This window comes from Mauremys mutica, chromosome 6 (assembly GCF_020497125.1).
Source record: "Mauremys mutica isolate MM-2020 ecotype Southern chromosome 6, ASM2049712v1, whole genome shotgun sequence".
NCBI classification, from domain to species: Eukaryota; Metazoa; Chordata; order Testudines; family Geoemydidae; genus Mauremys; species Mauremys mutica.
In genome coordinates, this window is record NC_059077.1 from 2,779,496 (window position 1) to 2,792,303 (window position 12,808).

A 12,808-nucleotide genomic window follows, 5' to 3' on the forward strand; every position below is an offset into this window, starting at 1 on the left:
AGCATTGCCAGGGCCTGGCAGGGCATCAGGGCAGGATCGCTGGGACCCCCGGGACCAAGCCCAAGAGGCACAGACCTTGGGTTGCCGATGGAAACAGCTGCATTGCGCGAAGCAGGCCGGGGGGCTCTTGGGCCAGTGGTGGAGCAGGGCCGGGGTTGGGCTGGGAACTGCGGGCTGGGAGCAGGGAGGGAGGCCAGGCCCCCCCGGAGGAGCTGAGCAGTAGCCACTCCAGGGAGGGGCAGATGGGGTGGGTGCGGGAGGGGCGCTCAGGGCCCCGAGTCGATTCAGCACAAGTGCTGGGCCCGGGGAGCAGCTGCTGCTGAGGAGCTGAGGGGCTGGTGTGAGGGTGGCTGCACCCACTCAGCAAGAGGCTGCTCCTGACCCTTTGCACTGGCGCAGGGTCCCTGGCCGGCCGGTCCTGGCCCACCCGCCAGCGGCTCCCTGGCGCTGCTCAGTCCCACTCAGCTGCAGCCTGAGGGGCTCCGCCACGGCCCAGAAGCCTTTGCCCAGCTGGAGAGAGAAGCCCGGGCACAGGGCTGTGTGGCTGCGGAGCCGGATGGCATGGCAGCCTGTGGAACTCTGCAGCCCATCTCTGCATGGGCAGTGTGCCGCTGGGCACGGGCACTGCGCCGCTGGGCACGGCGCACAACAGCACGGGCACTGCACTGTCAGGGGCGGGGCACCATGGCACGGGCACTGCACTGCTGGGCATGGCGCACCACAGCACGGGCACTGCACTGTCAGGGGCGGGGCACCATGGCACGGGCACTGCACTGCTGGGCATGGCGCACCACAGCACGGGCACTGCACTGTCAGGGGCGGGGCACCATGGCACGGGCACTGCACTGCTGGGCATGGCGCACCACAGCACGGGCACTGCACTGTCAGGGGCAGGGCACCATGGCACGGGCACTGCACTGCTGGACATGGCGCACCACAGCACGGGCACTGCGCTGTCGGGGGTGGGGCACCATGGCACGGGCACTGCGCTGTCAGGGGCGGGGCACCATGGCACGGGCACTGCACTACTGGGCATGGTGCACCACGGCACGGGCACTGCGCTGTTGTGGGCGGGGCACCATGGCATGGGCACTGCGCTGCTGGGCATGGCGCACCACAGCACGGGCACTGCACTGTCGGGGGCAGGGCACCATGGCACGGGCACTGTGCCGCTGGGCATGGCGCACCACAGCACGGGCACTGCACTGTTGTGGGCGGGGCACCATGGCACGGGCACTGCCCATGCAGCTTCTGGGCAGGAGACAGAGGCCTCAGTGACCAGGGTTGGGAGCCAAGCCCCAAATTCATTCTTCAGTGACCTCCAGCCTCTGACCGAAGCCGGCACAGGGGTCCCCCCAGCAAGGGTGGGACAGGGGAAGCCGTGTATTCTGGGGCCCTGTGCCCTGGGGACGAGCCGGAGGGGGCACGGCTGGACTGGAGAAGCCGACACACCTGGCACACAGCGCAGCAGAGGGGTTCTGTCTATGCCTCCACCCAGCCCCCCATTGCCCTCGCCAGATGTGCTGCAGTGGGCACTGCCCCCTGCTGGCTCCCCCCAGAACAGGCCAGTGGGCAATGTGCGCCCCGGGGGCGAGCGCTGCTAGCGCCAGCTGGTGGCTCTGTGCCCGGCTGCCCTCTTCTGGACCGGGTACTTCAGAGCAACCCCGGGGAGTCGGTTCCTTCCGCAGCGGGGCCAGGGCTGCAGCTCTCCCGTCTCCGAGCACGGCCTTTGTCTCCCAAGCTCAAGGGGCCGCGTTCTCTTCTCACGGCCCCAGGGCTGAGATTGGCCCAGGCCAGGGCAAATGCCAGGGCACCTGTGCCACCCCGGTCTAGCTCCCTGCTTTCTGGCTGCCAGAGCTTTGAGTCCACCGCAGCCAGGCCCTGTTCTTCCTCACGCCCCCGGGCTCAGGCCAGGAGCCCCCCCCGAAAGGGCGAATGGCCAAAAAGCGGGGAGCCGTGCCAGTCCCCACGCAGCGTGCCCACAGACAGGGCTCAGGTGCGCCTGGCAGCACAGAGCTGGTGAGAAATGGCCAAGCGACACCCATTGACCCCAGGCCTGCCTGCAGTTGGGGATACCCCGACATCTCCACCCCCCAGCCAGCCCTCCCCCCGCGAGCTGGCAGCTCTGCTCTCGGAGGCCAGCAGAAGCTTGTCCAAGCTCTGGAGCGGCGTGTGCCATGTGCTGGGTTGCTGGGTGTTTACCCGGGCTCAGCCGCAGGATACGGGAACCCGCTGGGGAGCCTCAGGAGGTGCTGCTGGGCTTCGCCAGAGCCAGCTGCCGGGCCCAGAACTGAGCGAGGTCGGCCACTGCCGGTTTGTTTGGGGCGGCACAGAGACCGTAACGGGGTTCCTCTGAGGCTGCAGACGGCAAAGTGGCCCTGTCGGTGTCCCGGATCCCCAGGATCGGGGCTATGGCCCAGGCTTTGGAACCAGACTGGGCTTGCCATTGTCTTCACGGCCTCTCCATTGACCCAGGCCCCCAAACCCGAGACACCTGGGGCCATTCACACCTTTGTCACAGCCTCCCCGAGAGTAAACAGCCTTTCCCCACCACCTCACTAATGCAGCACGTAGGGGAAACTGAGCCACACACAGTCGTTATACAAAATATTTATAGAAAACTTCCATTCCGGCCCACCTCTTCCCCTCTGAGACAGAACTGAGCAGGGTCACATTAACCAGTGAGCTGGTGTGACGGTGCTGCCCGTGGGAGCCAGCTGAGGTCACTCAATCAGGGTGAACCGCAAACAGAACGGGGCGGACAAACCCCAAACGCTGGTGGTTATTCCAATACTTAGATTTACCAGCCAGCATAGAACAGCTTCTCTAGTACCTCACTGGTCACTCAGAAGTTCAAACCCCGCAGTTCCCTTAAAGTGCCCAGCCTCAGGCCTCCGTCCAGACACACCTGTCAGATATGATGATGATTCCTGAGAATCTTACTTCATCATATGAAAGAAAAGGTTCTTCCAGTCCCAAAGGATCAGCCACACACCCAGGTTCAATTATAATTTAGATCTTACCCCAAAATACACGCCACAGCCAATTCTTATTAACTAAGCTAAAATTTATTAAAAAAGAAAAGAGAGAGAGTGTTGGTTAAAAGATCAATCTACAGACAGACTTGAATTCAGTTTTTGAGGTTCAGATACACAGCAGAGATGAGCTTGTAGTTGCCAAAAGTCCTTTTAGAAATAGTCCAGAGGTTATAGTCCAATGTCCACATTCAGGGTGGCTCCAGTCAGTGACTGGGGATCTCAATCCTTGTGGCTTAAGGTTTCCCCCTCTTGAAACCCAAAGCAGATCTGAGCTGAAGCAGGATCGTGTCCCAGGCTTCTTATACATTTCCAGCAGCCTTTCAGCCTGAGAAAACAACAGGCTTAACTCCTTCTCCCAAACATCCTGGCAATTAGCACAGAGTAATTTATCCATTAAACAGTTCAGACACAGGTTACCTCAGCCTGCAAAGAGACACAGAGACAATAGTGCTGTTTCCCTCAAGTGCCTCCCTAAATACTAACACCCCTTTTTGATCTTTGAATCAAAGCTCTAGCAATAGACAAGATTTGTTTGCTGCCATCACAAGACCTGAGCAAACATCTACCCTTGAGATCTCTACCAGTGCAGGCTGCATGTCAAAGCTCTGTTCATTTACAGACCTTTCTAACCAGTCCTTAAGGTTCACCCATGGTCAGGTCAGTCTGGGAGGTGAGTTAATTAACTCGTTCTGGCCCTGTCACCTTCCAGTGAAATATTATATCTCACTCACAACGTCACAGCTGGGGAAGTTCAAACTCCCCAGCGTTAGCCACAGATGCTACAGTATCTCTCCCATGTCCCTGGCAGCTGTTCCACCAGGCGCTTGCGAGATTTATTTCGAGGCCTTGCTAACCAATCACACCAAAACCACACGGCTCAGAGCAGCGTCACGTCCTCTCTGAGCCCGAGTGTGGCTCTAGCAGGCGGCACAGGAGGGCCCTTTCCCCACCCCAACACCTTTGGGTTTGAAACTGGGCTGGGGTCCTGCCACTGCCTCCTCCCCTCGTCTGCCAGGGAGTGGGGAGGGCAGTGACCCCACCTGCTCCATGTGTCAGCGTCTGGGCCGCAGCCTGGGGTCCCCTGACCCCTAGGGTGGAACAGGGAGTGACCCCTTGAGCGTTGGTTCTTACCCCAGCCAGATCTCTGGGGCTCTGATGATCTGGGGCAGGCCCCCTCTGGAGCTGTGTGTGCCAGGAGCCCATCTCCCCTTTTGGGGGCTCCCTGTCACCCTCACCCCCAGGGCAGAGCCCCCTCCCAGCCCCCCTTCCTGGAGGGCTGAGATTCGGGGGTCTCTTGGGTAAGGAAACCCCCCATGGCTGTGACCACCCTCTGACCAGGCGCCTGTTACCAGCAGCGTCCTGCCAGCCGCCCGCCTCCCCTGGGGCCGCTCTCACCCCAGGACAAGGCGACTATGCCTGGCAGCTGTCCTGCCCTGCCTGGCTCTCCCCGCGCTCAGCTGGGGTCTCAGCTCTGCCTCGGTTTCCCAGCGAGGGCAGGCGGTGAGCCGGCCCCTCCGTCACCGCATCTGAGCCTGTGTGAGATGGGGGAGGGAGGGATCCTCTGCCCCGCCAGGCCCAGGGCCCCGGTTACAGACAGGCAGGTGTCCTGGGCTGAGCAGCCTTTCCTGTATGTTACCAGCCCAGGGGAAATCCCCTCCCTGCCAGCCGGGCTATTTGCATCTTCCCTGACACCTGCACCCGCAGCCTTCTGGCTCCTGCATTCACATCCTTGGCCATTACACGCCGGGACCAGATCCTGTCTTAAAGTGATAGGCACTCCCCGACCTGGCGCTGGAACATATTTAATAGTGGGGAAGCTGAAAGCAAGTCCCCTTCCCCCTGTCCACGCACCCCCCCCCCCCAAGCTGGGCCTCCTACCCCCCCGCAGCCCTAGTTCTCATGCCTGTGATGTCAGAGCTGGTATTGGAAGGGGCGAGTGAGTCTGTTGGGGTGTTTGTGTTTTTCTCTCTCTTTCAGGTTATTTCAGTTACTGGGTCAGTTGGGATTGTGGGGCTGGAGCCTGTTTGAGCTTTTGTTCCCTGGATCATCCTTGATCAGCCTCAATCAGCTTTGTGATCACCCCCCTCCGTGTGATTAACGAGGGGGTAGGACTGGCCTAAGAGAAAAGGCCTTAAAAGCCAGTCAAGCGCCCAAGGGGACTAGCAAACAGGGGAGGCTGAGAGGGAGTTTATGGGAGGGAGACGTGAGATATGGCCCTTCCTAACCACAGCGACTATCACCAGTGCCAGCGCTGCTCCTGTCTCCTCCACCTGCGCCGGTATCCAGCCAGACAAGCTAGCCGTGGATGCCTCTCCCCAGATCCTGGTCTGGACTTGCATTTCCCACTCTCAGACCGCCAGGCTGGGGGGACCATCCCGTGTGAGAGGTGCCTGCTGGTGGGATCTCAGGAAGCAGGTGGGAGAGCTACAGGAGGAGGTGGCTGGGCTGAGGAGCTTCCTCTGAGCCCATGAGGAATCCCTCGAGTATTCATATGGAGACTTCAAGGCTGAGGACACTATGCAGCTAGAGAGGATTGCTGGCACACCACTGGGGAGGAGGATATGGCTCTGGTACAGGGAGGACACTGGCTGCTGGTTATGACGAGGAATCACCCCCAGGGGAGGAGGAGAAGCCATGTACCCCCAAGGCTGGGAGGATCACAACCACCGCTCCTAGGAGGAAATGTAGGGTAGTGGAAGTGGAGACTCTTCTGAGGGGGACGGAGGCACCCATCTGTCACCCTGACATGGCACCCCGGGAGGCATGCTGCCTGCCAGGGCCCCTATCTGAGACATTACGGAGGGATTGTCTCCAGCCTTCTGACCAGCGGGAGCTGGATGATCATCCAGCCCTCTGACTACTACCCCCTGCTACTCATCCATGTGGACACTCATGATACTGCGAGGTCTGACCCTCAGCAGGTCAGAAATGACTACAGGGCTCTGGGAGTAAGGGTGAGGGAGTTGGGAGTGCAGGTTGTGTTCTCTTCAGTCCTTCCAGTCAAGGGTAGGGGCCGTGGCAGAGACAGATGCATCCTGGAGGTGAATGCCTGGCTGCGAAGACTGTTACCAGGAGGGCTTTGCCTTCCTTGACCCCGGGATGCTGTTCCAGGAAGAAGGACTGCTAAACAGAGATCAGGTCCACCCACTGAAGAAGGGGAAGAGCATACTTGGCTACAGACTGGCTAACCTGGTGAGGAGGGCTTTAAACTAGGTTCAACGGGGGCAGGTGACCAAAGCCCACAGGTAAGTAAAAAACATGGAGACCTGGGAGAAGGGTCGGAATCTGGTGGGAGCATGGGCAGTTATAGCAGAAATAAGGGAGAGAAGTCAGAACTGGGGCGTTAAATCAAATCAGTAGCTTAGATGTCTGTATACTAATGCGAGAAGTATGGGGAATAAGCAGGAAGAACTCGAAATGCTAGTAAATAAACACAACTATGACCTAGTTGGCATCACAGAGACTTGCTGGGATAATACACATGGGAATATTGGAATAGAAGGGTACAGCTTGCTCAGGAAGGACAGGCAGGGAGAAAAGGGAGGAGGTGTTGCTTTATATATTAAAAATGCATACACTTGGACTGAGGTGGAGATAGAAATAAGAGACAGACTTGTTGAAAGTCTCTGGGTAAGGATAAAAGGGGTAAAAAACCAGAGTGATGTCATGGTAGGGGTCTACTACAGACCGCCTGTGACGAGGCGGTTCTGGCGGGACCCAACTGAGAGTGCCAATTCAGGACCAATTGCTCAAACAGGGCAGTCACAGCCCTAGGCTGAGGTTTTTCCACCTCTAAGGCACCAAACCAGCCAGACAAAAAGGACTTCGGTTTCACCCCACTGGCTAACCACAAGTCACACAAGCAATTCCCTCAGACACTCCAGTTTCCCAGTATCACCACCAGTCCCACTCATCCTGGGAGGAATGGTTATGAAAACCAACACCCCAATAAAAGAAAACGGTTCTCTCGATCCCAAAGAATCAAGCCCCAGACCCAGGTCAATATACACATCAGATCTTACCCACAAATCACGCTGTTGCCAATCCTTTAGAATCTAAAATCTAAAGGTTTATTCATAAAGGGAAAAAGGTAGAGATGAGAGCTAGAATTGGTTAAATGGAATCAATTCCATACAGTAATGGCAAAGTTCTTAGTTCAGGCTTGTAGCAGTGATGGAGTAAACTGCAGGTTCAAATCAAGTCTCTGGAACATCCCCAGCTGGGATGGGTCATTCAGTCCTTTGTGCAGAGCTTCAGTTTGTAGCAAAGTCCCTCCAGAGGTAAGAAGCAGGATTGAAGACAAGATGAAGATGAGGCATCAGCCTTATATAGACTTTTCCAGGTGTAAGAACTTCTTTGTCCTTACTGTGGAAAATTACAGCAAAATGGAGTCTGGAGTCACATGGGCCAGTCCCTGCATACTTTGCTGAGTCACAAGGCGTGTCGCCTTCTCTCCATGGGTTAATTGTGTAGCTGATGGTCCTTAATGGGCCATCAAGCAGGCCAGGCAGAGCTAACACCAACTTGTCTGGGATGTCACCCAGAAGCAGAGCACAAATACAAAATATAGACAGTACAGAGCCAATATTCATAACTTCAACTACAAAATGATACACAGACATACAGACAGCATAATCCTAACCAGCAACCCATAACCTGGTCTTAGACACCTTATATGACCCCCTTTACCTAAGATTTGGTGCCACTACAGGACCTTGGTTGCAAACCATGTTCTATATGGTCCCAGTTTATATCAATAACATCACACCGCCAAACCAGGAAGAAGAGGTAATAAAGGTAATAACTGGAAATATACCAATCTCCTAGAACTGGAAGGGACATCGAGAGGTCATCGAGTCCAGCCCCCTGCCTTCACTAGCAGGACCATCATCCTCATCCACTGAGGGATAGTTCAGTGGTTTGAGCATTGGCCTGCTAAACCCAGGGTTGTGAGTTCAATCCTTGAGAAGGCCACTTAGGGATCTGGGGCAAAAATTGGTCCTGCTAGTGAAGGCAGGGGGCTGGACTCGATGACCTTTTGAGGTCCCTTCCAGTTCTAGGAGATGGTAATAATTGAAGATATACCAATCTCCTAGAACTGGAAGGGACCTCAAAAGGTCATCGAGTCCAGCCCCCTGGAGATGACCTTCAATTATTACCATCTCCTAGAACTGGAAGGGACCTCAAAAGGTCATCGAGTCCAGCCCCCTGCCTTCACTAGCAGGACCAATTTTTGCCCCAGATCCCTAAGTGGCCTTCTCAAGGATTGAACTCACAACCCTGGGTTTAGCAGGCCAATGCTCAAACCACTGAGCTATCCCTCAGTGGATGAGGCTTTTTTTAAACAACTAACAAAATCATCCAAAGCACAGGACTTGGTGGTGATGGGGGACTTCAACTACCCAGACATCTGTTGGGAAAATAACACAGTAGGGTACAGATTATCCAACAAGTTATTGCACTGTATTGGAGACAATTTTTTATTTCAGAAGCTGGAGACAGCTACCAGGGGACAGGCTGTGTGACAGTGCTGCCTGTGGGAGCCACCTGAGGTCAGGGTGAACTGCAAACAAAACGGGGCAGACAAACCCCCAAAGCTGGTGGATATTCCAATACTTCGATTTACCAAGCCAGCCCAAAACAGCCTCTGTATTACACCTCTACCCAGATATAACGCGACCTGATAAAACACAAATTCAGATACAATGCGGTAAAGCAGCACTCTGGGGGGGCGGGGCTGCGCGCTTCAGTGTATCGAAGCAAGTTCGATATAACGCACTTTCACCTATAACGCGGTAAGATTTTTTGGCTCCTGAGGACAGCGTTATATCGGGATAGAGGTGTACCTCACTGGTTACTCACAAGTCCAAACAACACAGTTCCCTTAAAGTGCCCAGCCTCAGGCCTCCAGCCAGACACACCTGTCAAACATATGATGATAAATTCTGAAAATCTTATTTCATCATATAAAAGAAAAGGTTCTCCAAGCCTCAGACCCAGGTCAAATGATAACTTCGATCTTATCCAAAATACACGCTACAGCCAATTCTTATTAACTAAACTAACATTTATTAAGAAAGAAAAAAGAGAGAGAGAGTTGGTTAAAAGATTAATATACAGACAGACGTGAATTCAATTCCTGCGGTTCAGATACACAGCAGAGATGAGCTTGTAGTTGCCAAAAGTCCTTTTAGAAATAGTCCAGAGGTTACAGTCCAGGGTGACTCCAAACAGTGACTGGGGATCTCAATCCTTATGGCTTAAGGTTTCCCCCTCTTGAAACTCAAAGCAGATATGAAAAGAAGGATCGTGTCCCAAGGTTTTTATACATTTCCTGCAGCCTTTTGGCCTGAGAAAACAACAGGCTTAACTTTGCTTCTCCCAAACATCCTGGCAATTAGCACAGGGTAATTTATCCATTAAACAGTTCAGACACAGGTTACCACAGCCTTCAGAGAGACACATAGACAATAGTGCTGTTTCCCTCAAGTGTCTTCCTAAATACTAATACTCCTTTTTGATCTTTGAATCAAAGCTATAGCAATAGACAAGACTTGTTTGCTTACATCACCAGGGCCGCCGAGAGCGGGTTCGGGCCCTGGTGAAATAATTTCTTCAGATCTCCCAGCAAGGGCGGACTGGCTAAACAGGGCTGACGAAGCCAGGGAAGCCGGGGCCTGGGCCCTGTTCTGGACCACCGGGCCCCGGTAATTTGTACCAGCTTCTCCCCCGTTCGTCGGCCCTGTACATCACAAGACCTGAGCAAACATCTCCCCTTCTATCTCTAACAATACAGGCTGATTTCAAAGCTCTGTTCATTTACAGATCTTCCTAACCAGTCTTTAAAGTTTGGCCCTGGGTCAGGTCAGTCTGTGAGTTAGTTAACTTTCTGGCCCTGTCACCTTTCAATGAGATATTGTATCACACTCAGAACGTCGCAGGCTGGTCTAGATGTGATTTTGACAAATAGGGAGGAACTGGTTGAGAATCTGAAAGTGGAAGGCAGCTTGGGTGAAAGTGCTCATGAAATGGTCGAGTTCATGGTTCTAAGGGATGGTAGGAGGAGAACAGCACAATAAAGACAGTGGATTTCAAGATGGCGACTTTAGCAAACTCCAGGAGTTGGTAGGTACGATCCCATGGGAAGCAAGTCTAAGGGGAAAAACAATTGAAGACAGTTGGCAGTTTTTCAGAGACATTACTTAAGGGCACAAGAGAAAACTATCGCACTGCGTAGCAAAGATAAGAAGTCTGGCAAGAGACCACCCTGGCTTAACCAGGAGATCTTCAATGATCTGGAACTCAAAAAAGAGTGGAAACTCGGTCAAACTACAAAGGATGAATATAAACAAACACCACAAGTCTGTGGGGACAAAATGAGAAAGGCCAAGGCACAAAACGAGCTCAAACTAGCCAGAGACATAGAGGGGAACAAGAAAACATTCCACAAATACATGAGAAGCAAGCAGACGACCAAGGACAGGGTAGGCCCGTTACTCAGTGAGGAGGGAAAGACAATCACATCAGCTACACCATCAGAGGCTCGTTCACCTGCACATCTACCAGTGTGATAGATGCCATCACGTGCCAGCAATGCCCCTCTGCCATGTACACTGGCCAAACCAGACAGTCTCTACGCAAAAGAATAAATGGACACAAATCAGACGTCAAGAATTATAACATTCAAAAACCAGTCGGAGAACAGTTCAACCTCCCTGGCCACTCGATTACAGACCTAAAAGTCGCAATATTACAACAAAAAAACTTCAAAAACCAGACTCCAACGAGAGACTGCGGAATTGGAATTAATTTGCAAAATGGAGACCATCAAACTAGGCTTGAATAAAGACTGGGAGTGGATGGGTCATTACACAAGGTAAAACGATTTCCCCATGTTTATTGCCCCCCCCACCCCACACTGTTCCTCACAACTTCTTGTCAACTGCTGCAAACGGACCATTTTGATGACCACTACAAAAAGTTGCTCTCTCCTGCTGGTAATAGCTCACCTTAACTGATCACTCACTTTCGTTAGAGTGTGTATGGTAACACCCACTGTTTCATGTCCTCTGTGTATAGACTTCTTCCGACTGTATTTTCCACTGCATGCAGCCGATGAAGTGGACTGTAGCCCACGAAAGCTTATGCCCAAATAAATGTGTACGTCTCTAAGGTGCCACAAGGACTCCTGTTCTAATAACAGAAAATGTGGAAATGACGTCTTTGTTTGGGTTTTCATCAAGGAGGTTGGTGGCGATGGGACGTCTAACGTAGTGAAAGCCAGTGAAAATGAGGTAGGGTCAGAGGCTAAAATAGGGAAAGAACAAGTTAAAAATGACTTAGACAAGTCAGACGTCTTCAAGTCACCAGGGCCTGATGAAATGCATCCTAGGAACTCAAGCAGCTGACTGAGGAGATAGCTGAGCCATCAGCAATTATCTTTGAAAAGTCATGGAAGATGGGAGACATTCCAGTGCCCCAAACCCGCCCACTCAAACTCCACCCCCCCACCTGCCTAAGGCTCTGGGAGGGAGTTTGGGGCGGGAGGAGGTCTGGGGTGCAGGCCCTGGGCTGGGGCAGGGGATTGGGGTGCAGGATGGGTGAGAGGTTGGGTTCTGGGAGGGAGTTTGGGTTCTAGGTGCAGGCTCTGGGCTTGGACAAGGGATGGGAGTACAGGAGGGGGTGAGGGATGCAGGCTCTGGGAGGGAGTTTGGGTGCTGGGTGCAGGCTCCAAGCTAGGGCAGGGGGTGAGTGTGCAAGAAGGGGTGAGGGGTGCAGGTGTTGGGACTGAGTTTGGGTGCTGGCTCTGGACTGGGGGGGAGAGGATGCGGGCTCTGGGAGGGGGTGGGAGGGTGCAGTGCTTACCTGGGGCTCCTAGGCAGGGCAGGCTGGGAGTCTCCATGTGCTGCTATCCCCAGGCACTGCCCCCGCCTACCCCGCCCAGGGGCTGCAGGGAGGGACCAGCAGCCACGTGGAGCGAGCTGGGAGGAAGCCGCTCAGCTCCGCTGCGCTGCTGGTGGTGAGTGGGGGCCCTGGGCTCTTTTAAATGGCCCGGGGGATGCGTGGGAGAGCCCTGGCCCCAAACACTGCTGGAGCTGGGCCCAGGCCAGGAATATTCCTGGTGCCCGGGCACCATGGGTCCATAGGACTCGCCGCCCATGCGGGGAATTACAGCCCAGTCAGCTTAACCTCTGCACCCAGAAAGATAATGGAGCAAATAATTAAGCTGTCAATTTGCAAACCTCTAGAAGATAATAAGGTGATAAGTAACGATCACTATGGATTTGTCAAGAACAAAAGCTTTCTTTGACTGGGTAACAAGCCTTGTGGATGGGGGAAGTGGTAGACGTGGTATATCTTGACTTTAGTAAAGCTTTTGATACTGTCTCGCGTGACTTTCTCATAAACAAACTAGGGAAATACAACCTAGATGGAGCTACTATAAGGTGGGCGCAAAACTGGTTGGAAAACCGTTCCCAGAGAGCAGTTATCAGTGGTTCACAGTCATGCTGGAAGGGCATAACGAGTGGGGTCCCGCAGGGATCAGTTCCGGGTCCGGTTCTGTTCAGTATTTTCATCAATGATTTAGATAATGGCATAGAAAGTACAGTTACAAAGTTTGCGGATGATACCAAGTTGGGAGGGGTTGCAAGTGCTTTGGATGATAGGATTAAAATTCAAAATGATCTGGACAAACTGGAGAAATGGTCTGAAGTAAATAGGATGAAATTCAATAAGGGCAAATGCAAAGTGCTCCACTTAGGCAGGAA